Genomic DNA, 21892 nt, shown 5'->3' on the forward strand with positions numbered 1-21892 from the left:
GCAATCATTTTCATTTTCGGCTGAGGCAATTTTCTGCCTCTTCGCAGTGTGACCCTGAGACAGTGCAGTGAGCTGCCGAAATGCAGGCTGCTTAATCCAGAAGTGCTAAAGTTAACAGCTCAAAACAGAGAGGGAATGAAAGGGGCTGTTTTATCCAACAAACAAAATAAAACTCAATTGATGTTCTGTCAGGCCTCATGCTTTATTCCGTTTCTGCTGAATTCAGTGTATGGATTTTTATCCAAACTATTTACCGAGGGCTGGAAAAATGGCTTTCGTGAGTGGATCGGATCTGAACGGGTGATTTACTCCTAGGGGTGCGTGCCAGGACTGAAGGCATATGACCGGGATGGCTTGGAAAGGTGGCTTTTCAGTTTGGGTACTGATTATCGTCTTAGCTGGCAGGGAGAATAGCTCTTAGCTTTTCAGGTTAGGAGGGCAGGGGGTGTCAGAAGCTGAAGGCAAACTAGACATCCATTGCCAAGAACTTCTGCATCCGTGACGTGGAAACGACCGTGAGCGCTCTGCACTGCCTTGGCATCAACCTCGTCATGGCGCCTTCGCTTCCAATTGGAATTTTAGACTGTAGACCACTGTCGCTGTTGCTGCTGACTGTTGTGATTTAGGTGTAAGGGAGATTAGGTGAGTTTATGTATTGCTTTTTATCCAGATAGAATCCTGATATGGGTTAGAGGTCAGGGCCGCTTGGCGGTTCCTAATCCACCACGCAGCAAAGAAGAGGCAGGAACCACAAGGCCGCGCAGGAAGTTGCAGGGCTGTATTCGTGTGTGTGTGTATGTGTGTCTGAGCATGTATATGTGAGAAAGAGGGGTCTTGTGTGTCTATGTGTATGTAGGAGGGATCATGTGTGAGCATATGAGTGAGCATGTGTATGAGGGAAAGAGCATATGTATGCATGTGTATGAGAGAGGAGAAAGCTTCTCGCTGATCCACAACAATCTGAGTGACTGGAAATCAAATGTTTCCAGGTATGGTGAGAGTGAATTATTTTATCCTTATTAGTTTTAATTTTTGGATGCTATTTGTGTCTGCTCTTTTGAAGTATTTTATTGGTATTTGAGAAATTTAAAACAAATTGTTTTGAGTTTTTAATTAATGGATCATCCATTCACCAGTTCTTTTGAAATATTCTTTTTATTAGTATATTTATACTATTATGATTAATGTATTTATTATATTTCTTGATTTTATGGTTTGTCTGAGGATTGGTGATGGTTTCTGTTTTCCATTGTTGCACTGCATGCAGAGTCTGACTAGTTGCGGTTTTCCTATTCACTTTTTGCCTGCAGGTTTCTATTTAGACTTTATGGTTTCTTTTTCCTGTATTTGGTGAGGGTCTGCCTGCGTTCTGCATGTATGACGGAGGAGAGGTATTCTGCTAGCATGAAGGAATCTGTAGCAGCTTGGTTGGTTCTGTTTTCCTAATATTTGGTGTTTTAGGGCCTGGTGTAATATTTGCAGTGTTGCCTTTTCATAGGTAGGGTTGTTACATTTTTAAGTGCTGGCAGTTAGAGCTGTTTTTTTTTTTTTTTTTGGGAGGTTTATTACATTTTAATTGTAATTTACTCACGGCTTTCTGAGGGTCAGACCCACACCTAACCAGCATTACAGTAGCCTTAATGCCATATGGGTTCCCTTTAATTTATAATTGTGTACATGGTGAGAGCAGGAGGTGGGGGGGTGCAAGGGTATAAGATTTGCTTAGGGCACTTAATACTCTTGCAGCAGCCATGGCTTCCAGGGGAGGAGATGAAGACCCAGAGGGGTAGAGGGGTGACAGTGTTTAAGGTTTAGGTCGCTGGAAAGAACCGGGCTTTTTTGGGCAGGCCCGAGACAGAGTATGAATGAAGTGTGTGTGCGTGCGTGTGTGTGTGCGTGTGTGTGTGTGCGTGTGTGTGTAGAGGGGTGACAGTGTTTAAGGTTTAGGTCGCTGGAAAGAACCGGGCTTTTTTGGGCAGGCCCGAGACAGCGTGTGAATGAAGTGTGTGTGTGGGTATGTGTGTGTGTGTGCGTGTGTGCGCAAGGAGGGGGCGCTGCAATAATTGTTCGCACAGGGCAGCCAAAAAGCTGGCAGCGGCCCTGGTTGGAGGGAAGCACAAGAGAAAACCCTTTGTTACCAACGCCCGTATTTAGGGTTAACAAGCGATGCAAAAATTGATCAGGTGGGTTTGCAGCATGAAAATCTGCACCACAGGACCAATCCCTTCTTTTGACCATGTGGCTTTTGAATTGCGCCATTTTAGAACAAAATAAAGGATGCTGAGCCGGCCGGGCCAGGGTTCAATCTCATTGAAAGATTTACTCCAGAAAAACAGCAAGAGAAATAAATGCCAGTGTTTTAAATGTACATCCCACTTCACATTGATCGCCTTGAAAATTAATTTGCCTTTAGAAACTCCTCAAAAAAGCATTAAGGAAATGCCCAATCAGTTGGCTTGCTTAGTCAGGAAGTGCATGCAGAGCGGATTTTTGCCCAAGGCTTAAATTTTCTGCAAGAGAGAGAGGGAAAAAAAAAAAAAACCCTGCCAAAGAAAATCATAAAACCGAAACCTTGTGCAAAGAGCACTCTGGGACTTTAGTGCAAGGCCCGAATCTCGCTTTTTATCTTGTTCGACCCATAAGCACTGACAGTTGCTACACAAAAAAGTAAATGGTTGCATTATTATTATTATTTACACTGACATCTTGTCTCTCTGGCTTCCGTCATCCATCATAGCACCCTGAGCTCTAGCTTGCCTTCGGCATCATCCAGAGTCTGCATTCCCTGGCTTGCTGTCAAAGCAGCACTGCTAACGCGATAGATATTTTAGTTGAGCTCTTAAAACCGTGGCTCTCGGAGCCAGTCTGGCGGATCGGTGGCAGTGCCGTGGCTGCTTGGGTTAGGTCTTCTGCTCCCTGGGCCTTGTGCAGCCTTGAGAACCAGCGGGCCTGATCTAGGGCGCGTGATCGCAGGGTTCTGGGAGGAGCCTTCAGCCGAGGACCGTCGTGGCAGCGGATGAGTTGTGAAAGGGATATCAAATAGAGGGACGCATCTCCGGGGACTTTTGAATGAAGTTTCGTGGGGCCGGTTCCCAGCCCTGGTCTCGAATGAGCTGAAATCCCGAAAGAACAGGAGGAACCTGCCAGGCCCAGCCCGCACCCCTAAAAAAGTGACTCTCAACCTGCTCCTCAAGACCTGCCTGGCTAGTCTGGTTCGCCACAATGAATATGCATGAGATAGATGTGCATGCACTGTCTCCATTGTATGCAAATCTATCTCATGCATATTTGCTGTAGACATCCTAAAAATCAGACTGGCCGGACAGGACAGATCCCAAAAACTGGGTCGAGAACCACTGTGTTAAACAAGCCAAAAAATGGGAATATCTTTCTTTCTTTCTTTCCTTTTTCTCTGATACCTCGCACATAGATTTGAGCACCTGACTTTGAGTTTTGACTCTCTTTGACTCTCTTGTCGTATGGATTGCTGCTTCTTAGAAAGGAGACCTGGATATATGGCCCAAACAGGGGCTGCGAAAAGATACTTTGAAAGGTCTAGATAGATCTGCTGCTTTATCTTGCTATCACCACTCGACTAGACATTGCCAGCAAAGAAATGAGATTCTGGAACATTGTGCAAACAATTATGGGTTGAATGCATTGGGGGATGGTAATGACTCATTTATAATAGTGGCAGACACTGATACAGGAAAAATTAAATGTACAGCATCATTACCTTTATCGTTAGCACTGCGGGAAAAGCAATATGTTTTTCAGTGTAACATTTCACAGTTTCAAGTTCCTCCTCCTAGAGAGTGCTTTATAAACAGAAAAAGTTTCCGAAGGACACAGAATGCAGCCTTTTCAGATTTACTTCTCGCTTCCAGCGGCAAGAAGCTTTAAAGGGAGGCCTCCCCAACTGCCAAGCATGCAAATAAAAATTCTCAGCCTCTGATTTAGTTCTCTCAGTTATTTTGAAAATATTCTCATTCCTTGTTTGATAAAAAATAAAAAAAATTGCAATTTAAACAAAAATGAATTACAGACAGAAGGGTGGCCATCTCTGTTTCCAGTACCTCAAGGAAGGGTCTTCACCCTGCTCACTCACTTTTGTAATATGCTCATTGCCGCAGAGATTAGAAAGCATGGGTCAAGTGCTTTGCTATACAGTTATCTGAACAGCTTTGTCTAAATTCTCTCTCTTAGAACGATTTCAGTGGTAGCATATTTTCCAGTTGTAGCTTCGTTGGATGCGGCCTGTATCTTTTTATCTGAGCAACATGACTTGTCCAGGTGGGAATAGGCATCTGGTCTTCCTGGTTCAGTGGGATTTCCTGAGAGTGTCTGGAACTCCAGCAGCAAGCCAATACATTGCTCAGGGTTTGTTCTAGAACTTTACTCAGAAGGACAATCTCTGTTGCACCAGATCATGAGAGACACAAATCGTCACCCTGTGATTTTTTACATAGGTGGATGATGTGCTTTAATACAGTATTTCAACGGATTCAACCAAAGAATGAGCTGCTCAGCTGCAGATGAATAGTTTTCTAGGAAGGGAAGGGCTGTAATGAACATTCAAGGTGAAGTTATCGTTTACTTCTATGGCTCATTCAAGCTTTATGATATCCTTTTTGGAGGGAAAACAGATTGGTTAGAAATGCTTAAAACTTTTGTTTCGGAATGCACCAGATTCTGTGGCTGACTCTAGCTGGGTCCTTCCTAAGAGCTGGTGTTCTTGAACTGATCTTAGATGAGACCTGGCCGAGCAGAGAGGCAGTTGGGATTGATAAACCTTCCTCTGCTCCAGGACCTTCAGCTTAAAATTCTGGTGGGAATAATTGTATTTATATGGAAACTTGCCTCAAAAGGCTGGCCAGTGCTACAGATTATAACTCACTGTTACTAATGGAAATGGTTCAGTCCAGCACCCCTATTTGGGAGTTACTGATGGCTTGATCCGCAAGAGCCACAAACAGACCTGGGTTTCAGGATATCCACAGTGAATATGCATGAAGGTTATTGCCCGCAACCTGAAAACCTGACTGTTTATGGCTCTCGAGGACCGGAGTTAGCCCCCTCTGGTTTGATCTTTTGCTTTGCGTTGGGCATGCTCCAGTTTTGGAAGGTCTTTCATACTCTCTCGTGTTAGAGCTCTCTTCCAAAAAGGAGTGGCTGACAGGGTTGCGGCCTTAATGGATCCTGCTCCCTTTGGAGCATTTGTGAGGAAAGAAATGCCGGAAAATCTTTGTGGCTCCCTTCTTGTCTGAGGCTCAGAATGAAGCGTCTTGCTGTGAGGACTCTGGGGTGCATCAGTCCCTTGAAGGCAAATCTCAACAAATGATAACGGAGCACCTGGGTTGGATGGGTGCCAAACATCTACCTCTTGCTGGCAAGTTACTGTGCATCATGTTTGTGCCTGGGAAGAAACTAAAGAAAACTGCTGGCTCAGCCAGAGCGTGCTGTGTTTCATTCGAATCGCACAGGGGCATGGAGGGCGGCGGGCTTCACAAGGGGAAGAGTGCTTGAGGCCCGCACCCGGAGCTACTGCAAGCTCTGTGGAAGTTAAGGAGTTGTAGGTCCCCTGAGAAGTTTGCCACAGGCAGCTTGGGGCGCGCTGTACTGAAATGCTGCTCGAAGCATTTTCCTGACTGCTTCCTTCCATTAAAACATCGCCAGAGCCCTACAACTTCAGTCAATATTCACCTATTAGACTGGACCAATCAATACAGAAATTAAAAAAAAAAGAAAGCCAGGCTAATTAGGCTAAATCCGCTGCTTATGAGTTTTCAGTAATTGCGTTGGCCTCCCTTAATTTCTTTTTTGAAAGGGAAGGAGTCAATCAAGTTTGACAGAGGGGCCGGAAAGAAAAGCGTCTGTCTGCTTCATTGTCTAAAGGTGATTTTATGTGATCGATTAAAGAGCCTAGACCATCGACGTGGTGTCATTTAGGTGTGCCCCTTTTAAAACTTGTTTTCTGACTTAGCTTTTTTAAATATAGTTGGGGTAATGCAGTTTCGATTTGTATTATACCACAGTCTGGGGTAGATGGAGCTTGAGGCCCTAATGGCCATTCATGTCCATCTCGTCTACTGTGTCATGTTCTTATTTTTAATTAGGATTTACTTCTTGCTTTGCTGAGCACTGGTTCAGTGGCGATTTTTTTTTTCTTTTTTTACCCCCGGCTCAGGCCCTGTCACCAGCTTGGCAGCTTTTTGAACAGTGACAGGTTTGTTCTTCCTGAGTTTGCAGCAGTGCAGGGCTCCAGGGCCACGTGCTTCAGGCACAGCCAGCAGTCGCAGGGCGAGAAAGTTAGAAAATGGAGGAGGCGTTCTCGGAAATGGAAGAGTTAGAAGGACTTTCAGTTCCTGTCCCGTAGCACTGCCCGCAAAGAGTCGGAGACGTGGCAGGTCCAGTGAGCAGCTGGGAGAGAGGGAAGATGCCCTCGCAGAGAGACCGTATAAATTGGTTCATCCACTTCCTGACCTGCAGAGAGGCCTCCTGTATCGGGCGAAGCTTTTCTGTTCTATTTCTTCCTCACTGTAGGAGATCATGGAAGGGCTGTCTGGTGCCCTGCCCAAGCCGTTCCAAGGGAGCTCCCCCCCCCCCCCCCCTTTTCTCTGGATGATTTGAAATGGCTATGAGGCCCTTTCCTTGGAAAGTTTGAGGGCCGTCGCTGTCGAGTGCCGGCAGACAGTGCAGTTTGTGCAGCCATGGGTGTGATGTAGTTCAGTCTTTTGCAGGCCTTTAGCAATTGGGCTGCGGCATTCTGAATGAGCTGGGGTGCGCCCTTTTATTTATTTTTTTTTTCATTTAAACTTTATTAATTTTTATAATTCATGACTATATTTGCCCTAATACAATACGGATGTCTACTTTACAAATTGCTAACACCAAAATAGTTAACAATAAGAAAATTAGGGAAACAGTTATATCATTTAACTATTAAGCAAATTATATTTAAACTATAAATTTATCCCTTAGTTAGACATCCTATTACAATGAAATAAGCAAGAATCAAAATTTTAAATTGAGCATACTCAAAGAAATTTAATAATTAGAAGGACTGGAATACAATTTACCCTGTTATTTACTATTTGCGAATACCCTTATTCCCTTATTCAGCTGCCATGTCCCCAATCAAATTCTTTGCCTCTAGAAATATTTTCAAGTCTATAGGTTCAAAGTAATTGTAATTTATGTTGTTCAGTTTTAACATACATTTACTCGGATAGTGGATGGTCATTTGAGCTCCCACTTGATCTACCAGATGTTTCAAGGCTAAAAATTCCTTTCTTCTATTTTGGGTTGCTTTGGTAACATCAGGGAAGATCCAGATTTGTTGATTGTAATACTTAACAGTCCGGTTCCTCAAATATAATTTCAATACCATATCTCTATCAGAGGGAAAGATAAATTTAACCAGAACTGTTCCTCTCCTTTCAACTGTTTCTTCATTCGATGATTCAAGCAACTCAGTTACGTTAAGAGGTTCCTGTTGTTCTTCCTCTTTTTCTTTTGATTTTCTCCCAGTTAAGAAATATATTTTTGCCAATGGTTGTTGTGAGAGAGTCTGTTTAGTGAACCCTTGGCCCGGCTGTCTGAACGATGGAGTCCAGACGGTGGAAAGAGAGCCTGGAGGCGGTACGGATCTGGCGTGGAGTAGAGAGTCTTCGCCCTGGAAACCCGAGACCCCCCCAGGAGGAGCCCGTAGGGGTCCGGGTCGCTGGGACTTAGGAGAGCCGGTGTTCAAGGCTGGCTGAGGACGAGAAGAGTCGAGCAGAAGTCCGAGGGTCAAGGCTGGCGGCAGACGAGAAGAGTCAGGCAGGAATCCGAGGGTCGAGGCTGGCGGCAGACGAGAAGAGTCAAGCAGGAATCCGAGGGTCAAGGCTGGCGGCAGACGAGAAGAGTCAAGCAGGAATCCGAGGGTTGAGGCTGGCGGCAGACGAGAAGAGTCAAGCAGGAGTGGATTCAACGGAGCGGGAACTGGAACAAGCAGGAACAGAACAAGGCAAGGACCACAGGAGCAAACACAGGAACAAGCAGGAACAAGCAGCGGAACAAGCAGGAAAGAAGCAAGCTGAATCCAGGAACGCAACTAAGTACTCACAGGAGCGACCTCGTTGCAAGGCAAGGTAACAGAGACTGAGGCTGCCTTAAATACCCAGCCGAGCTCCTGACGTCAGAAAGGGGGCGGTTCAGCACTTCCGGGTGCTGGACCTTCAAGAGCCACCCCTTCGCGCGCACGCGTACCCGGCAGGGGGGAGGAGTCAGAATCGGGCTCGACGGCGTCTCCACGAGGGAGATGCTGCTGCCACGCGGCCGACCAGGCCCGAAACTGCAGCGGAGCGCGGCAGACCCGGGACCCCCAGCATGGAGGTAAGGGCCCGGTCGCCAGCCTGGCGACCGGGATCGCAACAATGGTGGTATGGATTCTGCTGGTATCTTTAACACTTTATTCATATATTGTTTGAATTGTTCTTGGGTCGAAATACATCTGATTAGAGGGAAATTAATCACCCTCAAATTCAAGTATCTCAACTCATTTTCAGTTCTTTCCATCTTTTTCTGCTGAACTAATTCCCCTTGTATTAGTCCACTTTGTATTTTCCCCAATTGTTCTATCTTCTGGTCCAGATCTTTCATTTGTACCTTCTGTATCTCAGTCTGTTGTTCCATTTTCAACATCCTATTATTCACATCTGTTACTGCATTAGTCAAAGTGGATATAGATTTTTCTAGGGTCATTATCACTGTCCAGACATTATCAAGCGTGATTACTGCAGGCTTTTCTTCTTTATTGGGTATAATGTCAACTAGATCTGGGACTCCAACACCTACCAGATCTTTACATGTGTCAGAGAGTTCTCCTTCTCCTTGTTTACTAGGTCCTACTCCTATTCCTCCTTGTAGGGCCTTTTCCCCAGATGTTTCAAGGTTAAAATCAATTGCTCCGGATGGGGATAACCCATCTCCATATGGAGGAGAAGGAGTATTCGGCGCTCCCGGACTCAATGAGGTAACTGAGGCTGATGATACCACCTCAAGCTCAGTAGTGGATATCACAGCGCCTCCAACAGCAGGAGTATTACCAGGGATTGTGTTGAAAAAACTTTCAATTTTTGACTGGGAAAGGGTTTACTGGAGAGGATGAAGTAGTTACTGCTCTCAGTTTCCCTTTCCGTTTAGTATGAGGCATTGTTACTGCCAAAGAGAATTGAGAAAAAGAAAAATTTGAAAGTATCCAACTGCCAGTGTTTAAATATTGGATTCTGGTTCCTGCTTGGAGGCTTTGGGGAGAGATATACTAATCAATAGCAAAGAAATTTAAAACTTATTACTTATTACTGGCGGAGGAGACCTAGATGTATCTTCGCTGACCAGAATTCCCGGGCAAAGCCGCGTGCGGGCCGGCGTCAGCTGCGCGCCACAAGAGGGTCGGGTTTGAGGGCCTTCCCTCTGACTCCTCCCAGATGACGTCAGACCCCGGAAGTTCCAGCGGCTCCGTCGAGGCAGGCTTGCCTTCCCTGCCTCCCGGTCTCGGCTTCATAGGAAGCGATGGAAGCTCAGTTGCCCGGTACTCTCCTTCCTCCTCCACCTCACCGGGCTGGCCGCAAGAGGGTTGGGTTTTGTAGGCCTTCCCTCCTACTCCTCCTAGATGACGACAGACCCCGGAAGTTCCAGCGGCTCCGTCGGGGCAGGCTTGCCTTCCCTGCCTCCCGGTCTCGGCCTCATAGGAAGCGATGGAAGCTCAGTTGCCCGGTACTCTCCTTCCTCCTCCACCTCACCGGGCTGGCCGCAAGAGGGTTGGGTTTTGTAGGCCTTCCCTCCTACTCCTCCTAGATGACGTCAGACCCCGGAAGTTCCAGCGGCTCCGTCGGGGCAGGCTTGCCTTCCCTGACCCTGGTCTCGGCCACACAGGAAGCAATGGAAGCTCAGTTGCCCGGTACTCTCCTTCCTGCTCCACCTCCGCGCCCTTTTATTTTAGTCCATTATATAGCAGGGATCGCAGGGATCAGATTTGACCTCTCCATGAAATGATGTTTTGGGGGTTTTTTTCCCAGTTAACAGAGGTGGAAGAGGCTGCTTTTACATGTTTGAATCTGAGAACGTATAAGTTTAGTGTCGACTCCAGCAGATCCCGAAACTCATGACCTGTAGTTTTAAGAGGAGACTGTGATGTTGGGGATCTGCCTGCTCGTGTTTTAAACCCAAAGAATGTCAGTTTTGCTTGGGTTGCGATGTAGTTTAGTTTTCGTCCTTTCTTGGCTGAGTCCCTGTGCTCACTGCTTGCTGATAACAGGGAGTCCTGTGGTCTGTGCAAAAAGTTAAGGGTCGGAGGTGAGGATCAAATCAATTCATAGGTCCCGAGAGATGGGCAGGGGGAAACTGGAGGTCTACATGGGGGAGGCGGCATTTGAGGAACTTGGATGACTGCTGGGGGTGGAGGTTGAGGACATTAGAGCTGTGTGCAGTGGTATCATAGCCAATGAGGTAAAAACCAAGGTGTGAAAATGTAGTTGAAATTCTTGTTGCATTATCTGTGCACAAACGTGAAATCTGGCTCCGCACCTTTTCTTCCTCTTCCTCGGTTTACATTTCCTCTCCTCCTGCCTTGCCTTCCATTTATTTCTTTACTTGATTTAAAAGGGCCACCTTATCTCTGCTCTTTTCTCACATTCTCCTGTCACTTTTCCTCTTTTTTTTCAGTTCTCTGCCTTGTTGCTCTTTCATGCTCATCCCGTCCTTTTGCTCTTCTATACCTTTTCTTTGGCAAGGCCATGCTTAAGGAACATTCTTCACAATATTGTCTTCCTGAACATAAATCCATTTGCCCCTTAGTTTGTCTCCTGCATGCTCTTGACCTGACCCCCTAATTCTGGCGCAGATATTGATTGATCGCTGCCCTATATTGCACACCATTATTAGATTCTTTTCTTTGCAAGATAATTGTTGATAAAACACATTGGATAAAGATGCTATATAAATAACGTAGATTATGGATGCATGCATATGTATGTTCAAGAGATTGTTAGGACCAGCAGTTGTCAACAGTATACAATATTTTGATTAGATAAATTCTATTTGTAATTCAAATACTGCAGAGATTGCGTGCTTGGCTGTGCTAATGACATCTCAAGGTGCATGCAGTATACGTTTTAATAAGACTACAGTTAAACTATTCAGGTGGGAGGATGGAAAATCATGATAGCAGGGCTGTTCTTAGGTGGGGGGGGGGGGGGGGAACAGGGGCGGCCACCCTGACTACCGCACTGCCAAGCTAGCCCTATCCCCTGCACTGCAGTTTCCTATCAGCTGGCATTCCAGGGCCCCGCACCTTCCTAAGGTCAGTCCGGCATGAGAGAGTTATATTTAATCATTTATAATGTAAGTAAGGACCAAGAGAAATGCCACCGCCCACCCGTACTACTTCTACAGAAGACTCCTCTGAGCTCTGCTGGGGCCATTAGGCCTAAAGAAAACACACAGACCCCTGGTGTGGCCACTGGCACCTTGAGATTCTGCCCTCAGCCTAGCTCTGCCATCCACGGGTGGTATCATTAGCCAGGGACTGGAATCAAAAGGCTGTGGCTGCTGGGGCTTGCCAACAGCCGAGCACCAAAGCAGCTTTGCCCTTCTGTGCCACGAAGAGCCCAGATAGCCAGGCGCTTGTACCCACATTATATATACGTATGTATTACTGTAAACCGCTTAGCATGGTTGTCTTTCTAGGCAGTATATAAGAACTTCTAATAAATAAATAATAATTAGGGACCGAATTTTAGAAGTGTTGCCCTCGGCCGGGCGCAAGCGAATCATATCTTAAGAGCTGGAAATTACGTGCATATATATGGGTGCGCATGAAAGGGGCGGGGCCAAGAGTAACGGGCGTAACTCCGTATTTTAAAGCTGGAGGCTTGTTATCCGCGTATCTTTACTGTTCAGCTCAGTTCTGGGTCAGCTGGGGATGTGCAGGCTGAAGAACCAGAGGCGCCTGAATGACCGAGGTAGACTGGGCAAACTGGCGGACTAATGGAGGTAAAACTGGGACTGTCCCTCGCGCGAGCGTGTTTTAAAATCCGCCTATCTGCGCGCGTTAGAGCCAACAATTTCTTAAGGAAGATACACGGAGTATGTTTGTTCGAATGACGGCTTAAAACTAGGAGCACACGTCCACACGTTAGGCGTATTTTAAATCTTACGAGCATAAATGCACACACACGATTTAAAATTCCAGTGTATGTTCGCTCGCTCATGCACGTGTGCACAGGCGCCTGCGTGCTTGTTCTAAAATTAGCCTGTATATTTCACCTCTTACCACGCTAAGATAAATTTCAAGGTGCTTCCCCATCGTCTCTTCTCTTGCTGTGATCACTGACCATACACTCTGTCCCTCATGCATTCTCCCCCAGGGGAGCCACAAGGAATCAGACCGACACTCACCCACATCGAGAAATAGTTTTTTCACAGAAAGGGTGGTGGATGCCTGGCGAGCCCTCTTGGAGGCGCTGAAGGCAAGAACAGTAACAGAATTGAAAACACCATGGGAATAAGCACAGAGGATGGAAATGAAGAAACAGAGTAATGTGTACAACAGTAGAAGGCACACGAACGCAATCCCTAAAATATAGCCCAGTGGTAACAAAACAAGGGGAGAAAAACAGTTTTTCTCATAAACCTAAGCGCCTGAGACATGCATTACAATATGCCTTAGCATATACGTACAACATATAGTATCATTCACTAAAAACATCACACTTCTCACTCATACATTAAAATCACATGCACACTGACCTCCCAAACTTAATAGCAAAACTTAACTTATTTATAGCAAAAACCAATCTCTTTTTTCTTTTCTTTTTGTGAATCACAATGATTAATAAACAGGTGATAACCCCAACCAGAGGCCTCTGTTTCGCTGTGTCGTCTTCTTCAGGGGGATTTCTTAAGGGCAAAGAACCCTGCATGTCCCAAAAGGGATAAGAGCTGATTTAAGGAATGTCTGCTGCTCCGTGGAGAATAGAAACCAAGGTTGTATCTTCCCAAAGCAGCATTGTAATGCCTGGTTATAGTATTTATCATGTAGGACTGCTATTTTAAATAAAGCTTGTATATTAAATTGGGCCGAATGTACTATACGGTTTTCCCCACGTTGTCTCTACTGGAAAAATGCTTAGTGCATCTGCCCCTTAATGAGGCGCACGTGTGATTTGTGATGGAGTCACTGAAGGAAGGTGAATGCAGGATGTGTATTCTCCGTGTGATGGAAATATCTTTCCCCCCCCCCCAAGGCACTGTGCTTTAGACACAGTAAAGACTCATTTTTGTATGAGGTTTGCCTGCTCCAAAGGAATTAGCAGGCGTCTTCAGATGTATACCAAGATCTCAAGTGCCGGTCCCTGATAGGTTACGCTAAATGTTCTCACCGGATTGTGACTGATTGACAGGTGTGGAAATAATTCAGAAGGGCTCCTTTTATCTCCTCTCTAAAATGTGTCCAAGGACTGGAAATGTGGCCCATTATCTCGTATCATCCATCATTTCAGACTTGGCTGCAAAAGAGCTCGCACATCCCTTTTTCACTATGGAATTAAAGAATCCTTTTGTCGGGGTGGATTATCAAGTTAAACCATTAAACAAAGAAACTAACAGTAACATATATCAAAGATCTTAACTGGAAACCCTCTCGTGCTTGTAAGGTTTTAGCCTTGCTCTCTTTGTGAAAGCAAGATGTTCAGCTTCTCTTTGGATACATTTGAACTTTCAAGATACATTTTGGGAGAGGGGATTTTGTTGGATTACAGGCATCACAGTTAATCTTCAGGGGATAGTTATGCTTTAAACTAGATAGAGCAGGCCGTGGTAAGAGCAGGGCTGGGCGAGAAGTAGGATTATAGAAATGGGAGGGCCTAGATGGTGGACTAGGAATGGAAATCTATATGCTAAGCTCTCTGGAACAGTAGAGAGACGAATATGGGGAGATAACAGCGAGCTTGTACAGTGGCGTTGTGGCTGAATTAGTTTTCTAAGGAAAGGCGGCAAGGTCAATCATTTTACTGTGGGCGCAGAGCTGAGGTACAGTCTTAGGGAAGTGGCAGATTTACTAGCCTGGGCTTCAAGCTGATCTGCTTTCGCATCCCAACTAAAGATAAAAAGAAGTGTGATCTACAGGTGGTCAAGCTTGTACAGGTGAGGCCTGGGAAATATTAGTTGTCGTCACTGAGCAGTTCTCATTGATAGGGATATTTGGATCCTTGCATTCTCTGAGCTATCTGGTGTTCAGAAGGGGAAAAAAGCAAAAGATGGTGTTTAAAGTGCAACTATTGGAAATATGGTTAAATATTTCAATGTTAACTTAGCTAACTTTTAAGGGACTATTATATACACATGTAAGCACAAGTCACAAGGACCAGTGCTATAAATATATATATTCATTTGCCCCTATTTTAATTGTGTAGACAATTAAAGACAGAAAAATGTTCCAGTAGTTTGCGTAAGAAAATGTGCAGTCCCATATTTCAGTTGAACTTTACAGACCTCTGGAGTTCTTTTTTGCTTTTGTCCCTTTGTGTAGTAGGTTAGCTTCTCTTTTGCAGGGTTTGGCGCTCAGGAGTGCCAGACTAGACTCCGTGGAAGCTGATGGAAATGAGCCTGTCGTAAAGAAAAGAGCCATGTCAGGATTTCCTTTCAAATTCCCAGACCATCTTTGAGGATGGTGAAATCATTTCAGGGTTGGGAGCGCTAAGAGTGCTTGCTGCTGGATAGGACTTGTGAGATCTACTCAATGAATGAGAAGCCAATAAAAAAAAATCAAAAAAAAATCTCCTGAATTCAATAAAAATATATAAACATAAAACAAAATGGAAATGATTTTCTAGACCACTCTGATTCCTTCCGTTAATCTGCAAATGAAACTGGGACTGCTTGAAAGGCCTAGTTTGTTTTCCAACTCTTAAATTGCTCACACACAGACATGTCTGATCGTTCTCTTTCCCAACACAATGGTGTTCATTACCAGTTCTCTGGTTGCTGTTTGAAGTTGAAATCCAGTTCTCAATATCCCAGATGATATTTGATTCATTTGCATTCCTACATATAGCACTAAACATCTGCAGCAACTTACGGTACAACACGTGCTGGAAAATACAGAGCTATAGCTGACAAAATATCTGTAGCTAAGTGATGGGCAGTGCCCCCCAAGATTTGCTGTTCAAAGTTGCAGCATATTCAGAAACCCGCAGAGTGCATTTTGCTGAAGTTTCTCACCTTTTTCAGCTCCTATATTTTGTTGGAGTCTTAAGCATTTTTTGGCACCTGTATCCTGCATCGTAACATAGAAGTGACGGCAGAAGAGAACCTAATGGCCCCATACTTATCGGTTACTCATACCGCCAAAGTCAGGGTTCTTGTTGGTTTCTGTTTGAGTCCAATTTCCTTCCTCCCACCTGCAACTGTCTCCAGCAATTTCGGCAGCTAACACTCCATCTGCGTTATGTAGGCTGCGGGCAGAATCAATAGGTCAGCTGTGAAGCTTCTGGAAATCTCTAGCATCACTCTGAAAGTCTTTAGGGAGTATGTTAGAGAGGGGAAAAGTTGAAAAATGTGCAGGCTTGACAGCAGACAACTGAGCAGCAATATTTTGTCTCACTGCAATGATCATCAGTTTTACCTGAAGACAAACCTAGTGTTTGAGTAGCATTGGCATCTCAAGATGGGGCAAACTGAGATGAAATCTCTCAGTCATTGGTTGTTGGAATATGCATTGCATCCTGCTATCTCCATTCTTGTTGTTCGTCCATAACATAAAGGTATGGCATCATTATTTATTTATTATTTCCTAGCGTGTCGACAGATGGACTCAGGACCAGTGGGTTTATGCTCCCCTGCCAGCAGATGGAGACAGAGCAAGCAGATGTCACAGTATATATAACCCTGCAATGACCCCATCCTGCCAGTATTCTCCATCTCTGGCAGATGGTGAGCGTACATCTCTCTATGGAGATTGCTTTGAGCTTTTTTTGGAAGGAGAAATGTGAAATTCTAAATTAAGGAAAAGAAAGCCCCGCTCTCCTGAGGTGATACCTAAAGGTCCCTCCCCCAGTTGACAATTCCTGAGGTGATTTCCGTGGTCCCTCAGAGGTGTGCCTTGGTCCGGTAGCTGGGTTTCCCGGCATGGACGTAGCTACTAGTTCAGCTGAAAGGCAGTGGGTGCAAGAGGCTGAGCGCGGCGGTGACGGCAGATACCCTCCCCCCTGCAGCCGGAGACGATCTCTGTACTCAGCTGGTAAGCGCTGAGCTCAGGCAAGGTAAAAAAAAAAAAAAAAAAAAAAGGGAAGTTTTACCTTTGAATCAGCGACAGAGGGATTTTAGGACTTCCTCTGGTCTCCGTGCTCTGCATGCCGTACCAACGTTTGTTCCCGCTCCTGTTGGGGCAGCCTGGCGGGTTGAGAGGACCCCGGTGGGCTAGGCCCCGCACTTAGGATTTGTTCTTGCACACCGTGTGGTAGGCCGCGGCGGCCGTTTTTGCGCCCTGTTGTGTGTGTTTTCTGCTGCCCTGTATAGGCCATCGGTGTGCAAGGTGTGTCAGCTCTGTGCACGCGTTGTGAGCTCAGTTTTTGGGTGCAGGTTTTACCCGCACATACTTTTTTTCCCGCTTAACCTGAGGCACAGGTTGTGCGTGCGCCTTGCCCTGCTTTCTTCTGGGCGCTTATTTTTTGGGCGCATTTCATTTTTGAGCACGAGCCGTTCCGACGCACGTTTACTGCGGCGATGGCGCCGGTAAGCAAGAAGCCTAAGCCTCTTCCTATCTGTGTTGCCCATCATATTAGGGCTTCTCAGCCTGACCTGACTTCTAACCTGTGTCAGCGCTGCTCAGACGCTCAGGGAGAGTTGTATTTCTCGTATTTTGCTAAGCCGGGCTCTTCCCATTCTGATGATGGGTTGGTCCTGGCCTTGAGTGGGGGGATGCCAGACCTTGGTTCTCCCTTGACTGGCTCTTTTTATTTATTTATTTATTTGGGCATTTTATATACCATTGTTCCAAAAGAAGATCCGCAGGAGAGGACAGTTCTGTGGGCCCTGCTCCAGTTCCAGCTGGGTCTGGATCCGGCTGCTTTTTCTTGGGTGGGATTTTTTTCAAGGCTTACAAGCTTTTCTGCAGGCGCAGTCCTCTGCTTCCCCCATTTCTGTCAGGTCGGACCCTCAGCCGGTGGCTCCTCCCTCCTCCAGTCCTATGCTTAAGCACCGGAGCTCGCCTCGGCTCTCTGCGGGTGTTCCCGACAGGAATCCGGGAGGCACTGATGATGAGGCAGATCCCGATTCCCTGGAAGATGGGGAAATTCCTCCGGGACTGGAACCCAATAGAGCCACGTTGTGGTTCTTTCATAGAGGTGAACTGCCGGCTCTGATTTCCCAGACCTTGAAACAGCTGGGTGTTCCTGGTTCGGATGCCATGTCAGAGCCGAGGACGAATCCCATTTTGGTTTCCTTACGGTAAAGCCTCTTGTTTTTTTCCCGGTGATGGATGCCATTCAGGATCTAATTGATCTGGAATGGGATGCCCCAGGGGAACATTTTAAAGGGGGTTGGACATTGGAAGGCCTGTGCCCCCTGGATCCAGCTGTGAGAGAGCGTTTGCGTTTTCCCAAAGTGGATGCACTGGATGCCATGTTATTTTATTTCCATAAAATGAGTTAATGAGCTGCTTTGCATACATTTGCCAAGGTTACACATACAAAGCAGCTCATTTAATACTTTTTTTTTTTTTTTTTTTTACTTACAAGTATTTGTATACCGTCCTTCCGAACGCAATCAGGGCAGTTTATATAGTTAAAACATGCGTAATATAAAATAACGAACCAAAACAATGCATCAGATCAGATACCCGTGTTATTTTGTCAAAAATATTGTGTGATGCTGCAATAAACGCCTATTGCGACTTAGTAAATGACACCTTTGTAAGCCTTCTGGGGACAGGGAAATACCTGTCCCCAGAAGGCTTACAACTGTACCTGAAGGTCACTAACTGTACCTGAAGGTCACTCACCCTGAGCTGCTGGTGAAAAGGTGCGAGTGAGATATAAAAGAGGAAATAGGAGATGAGAAATGGATGAAAACAGTGAGTCCTGTGGAATGGATATGAGCTGCTTACCAGGTCGGCTAGGGCAGCTGCAATTTTTGACTCAGCAGTGGGAGCCAGAGAGCTCCAGGTTCAAATCTTGACACCCCAGCTGGGAGAACAGGCTGTGGCATGGGAAATATCCCACCCTCATGCATTCTTCTGGAAAATGGGGAAAAAAGAGTGAAGCCGAGTCTCCGTGTTTATGTTTTGGCAGTGTCGGCGATGTCGATCTGGCATTTTCCTCCTCTTCGGTCTGCTTGATGTGGAATGCACTCGGCTTACTTGCTTGCCATGTAAGATTATTCCTTCGGTGCATAGCTGGTAACAGTCCGGGCTAATAAAATATGACTAAGCAGTGCTATCCTCCCTCCAGTGGGCTTTCCCGTCGCTAAGAATAATTCAGTCCTGCCCTTTCGAATACGGCTGAGAGGGAGGGGCAATTCCGGTCCTCGAGCGCTGCACATTTGCGGGTACGCAAATCTCTCCCATGCATTTTCGTTAGGGATATCCTGAAAACCCGACCGATTTGTGACCCTCGCGGAGCGGAATTGCCCACCCCTGTGTTAGGGGATAGCAATTTATTGCTTTTCCTTCGCTTTTAGGAATATTAAGGTTAAGCGGCCTTTAAACAACCCTTTTATTAAGACGGGTGAGGCCCCTTTGTTCCTCCCGCGAGGCAGGGTTTTGCTTCTGTGTGGGGGTGCGGGGTGGGATGGGGGTGCAGGTGCCATGCTTTCCTCACAGATTCCCCAGAGGGCAGGCTTTCTTGACATTGGTTTGTAAGTTTAGCTTAGAGAGATAACGGGTGCATGTGTTAGACACACAAAAAAAAAAGAGTTGAAGCCTTGACGATTGGAGCTACTGCTCCCAAGCTTCAGACTCGTGCTTCGGCAGCCCCTTTTTGTGTCTGTTAATTGTGCCTTGAATTCCCGCTCTGTAACTTCCCGGAACTTTTCACGCTGGCAAACAGTTTTACCTGTATTTCGAAGTTCAGAGCATTTTGCAACAGGGTAGAGAGGGCTTGCAGGCGGACTTGGCTCCTGAGTTTGAGGTGACAAAGCTTTCTGCAAGAGCTGAATACAACTATCGGTATTTTCTAGATTGCTTGTTATAACAGCTTCTTGTCTTATTCTTAAAATTGCCTTTTTTCACGCCTTGACGTGTTATTACCTCATAAATTCTATTTATTTTTTTTTTTTGTAATTTTTGGAGTAAAGGGCTCATATTTTTTATTATGCTGACACCCCCCGATTTAAGAAAGCATCATTTTAAAATCCACTCTTCAGCTGTTTGTGCTGCATTGTACTTACGTTTGTCTGTGGGAGGTCTTCACTTTTAAAAGGTTGTGCATGCCCCAATAGATTCCTAAGGAGTTTATAAAAACACCAGTTAAAGATCTCAGTAGCATCAGACATCTAAAAATGTGGATAGGTTAGAGGCGTGGCCTTGCACTTAGACTAACTAAGGTAATTGGCAGTGCTTTAGATGCTTAGATTGAGCATACCTTATTGTATGACAAACTGGGTGCCCGGTTTAGACATCCGGTCATGATGCTTGGACAGAGTTTCAGATCTATAATACTGAATGAAGATGTGTCTTGTTTTCTGTGTGTATAAATGTAATCAACTAACATTCCACTTAGGTGCACAGCAACTTGTCTTTGAAAATTTACCGTACAACCAAGGGCACAAGAAAATTGTGGAATATTTTTTGAAAAATATAATTGGACTTTATCTAGACCTTTTCCCCACAGTATTTCTCTGGAGATCATATTTACGTTAGGGTCAGAATTGCTCTATCCTGTTTTTATTTCTTTTTCTTATCACTAGTGGTCTTGTCTTTTGTTTACAGCTGCCTTTTCAGGTTAATCGAAGACAGTTCAGAATGTGATTGGAAACAGAGAGTAGGATTAAATGGTCAGTATTCTCAGTGGAAAAGGGTAAACAGTGGAGTGCCTCAGGGATCTGTACTTGGACCAGTGCTTTTCAATATATTTATAAATGATCTGGAAAGAAATACGATGAGTGAGGTAATCAGATTTGCAGATGACACAAAATTATTCAGAGTAGTTAAATCACAAGGAACTTGTAGACTGAAGATTGGGCATCCAAATGGCAGATGAAATTTAATGTGGACAAGTGCAAGGTGTTGCATATAGGGAAAAATAACCCTTGCTGTAGTAACACGATGTTAGGTTCCATATTAGGAGCTACCACTCAGAAAAAAGATCTAGGCATCATAGTGGATAACACATTGAAATCGTCGGCTCAGTATGCTGTGGCGATCAAAAAAGCAAACAGAATATTGGGAATTATTAGGAAGGGAATGGTGAATAAAACGGAAAATGTCATAATGCCTCTGTATCGCTCCATGGTGAGACCGCACCTTGAATACTGTGTACAATTCTGGTCGCCACATCTCAAAAAAAATATAGTTGAATTGGAGAAGGTAGAGAGAAGGGCATCCAAAATGATAAAGGGAATGGAACAACTCCCCTATGAGGAAAGGTTAAAGAGGTTAGGACTGTTCAGCTTGGAGAAGAGACAGCTGAGGGGGGGATATGATAGAGGTGTTTAAAATCATGAGAGGACTGGATCGAGTAAATGTGAGTTAGTTATTTACTCTTTCAGATAATACATGGACTAGGGGGGACTCCATGAAGTTAGCAAGTCGTTTATTTAAAACAAATTGGAGAAAATTATTTTTCACTTAATGCACAATTCATTGCCAGAGGATGTGGTTAAGGCAGTTACGGGCTGATGCTGCTGAGCCTAGAGCACAGGTTGACAAGTGCTTAGACGTGTGTTTTGGATATGTGTCCATAATGCCTGATACAATGAGAGGATCAGCGCATCCAAAACGCATGTCCAACCACGCTCCTAGCTAATAGCGCTCATCACATGTAAATTCCATGCCGATAAGACTATTAGCTATTACCCCGTGATGCAAAAAATCCCCATGCACCCAAGGTGCATTTTTTAACCTGTAAAAGTTTACACCTGCCTAGAGCAGGCATTAAGTCTTCTCATGCGTCAAGGGCTCAACTTAAAAACAAAAAAAAACCTACTTTTCTGTGGTTCCTCCTACTTAGTATCATCTCAATACTAAGTAGAAGAACCACAGAAAACAGCCCCATGCATAAAAAAAAGTCTTGACGTAGAAAAAAAAAATTTCAGGGCACTCAATAATCACCCACAATATACGTGCTCAGGGCCATGTATATTGTACATGCGTATTGTGCCAGTATATTAGCTGCTGCAGGATAAAATAGATACTCATAAACTGAGCAACCTGCACACACAGGGCACTTATTAATTTATTCACTGCTTCACTTACTGTCGATTGGTCCATTCACTGTCACATGTCAGTGAAAAGAACCAGTCGGGAACAGTCCTGCTGGAGGGGGGGGTAGGAAGTTCTGGCCAGGCTGTTGTGGACGAACAGTCACTTCTTCTGGGCGCCCGATGCATAGCCTAGTGCAGTGATGGCTAACCTATGACATGCGTGTCAGAGGTGACACGCCGAGCCGTTTTTGCTGACACGCGTAGCGTTTCAGGACTATCAAATTTTTTATTTTTTTTTTATCGGCTGTGCCGAGCCTTTTTTTTATCGGCTGCGCCAACCCTTTAAAATTAGTTTTTTAGTATCTCTTCATCCCCCCCAATGCCCCCGGGCGCAGGGAGGCGCATCCGGCGCAGCGACAGGCAGATAGGCAGGGCCGTGCTGAGGCTCATGTCACCACAGCCCAAAGAAAAAGATCGTGTTTGAACGCGC

At 45.3% G+C, this 21892-nt stretch overlaps 1 protein-coding gene across 1 annotated transcript in view; it reads left to right on the top strand.

Moving 5' to 3' along the window:
• EXOC4 (exocyst complex component 4) overlaps positions 1-21892 on the top strand; it is a 779245-nt gene that overhangs the window by 477255 nt on the left and 280098 nt on the right. The window lies entirely within an intron of this gene.

The sequence above is a fragment of the Rhinatrema bivittatum genome, chromosome 9 (genome assembly GCF_901001135.1).
Source record: "Rhinatrema bivittatum chromosome 9, aRhiBiv1.1, whole genome shotgun sequence".
In the NCBI taxonomy this organism is placed as follows: domain Eukaryota; kingdom Metazoa; phylum Chordata; class Amphibia; order Gymnophiona; family Rhinatrematidae; genus Rhinatrema; species Rhinatrema bivittatum.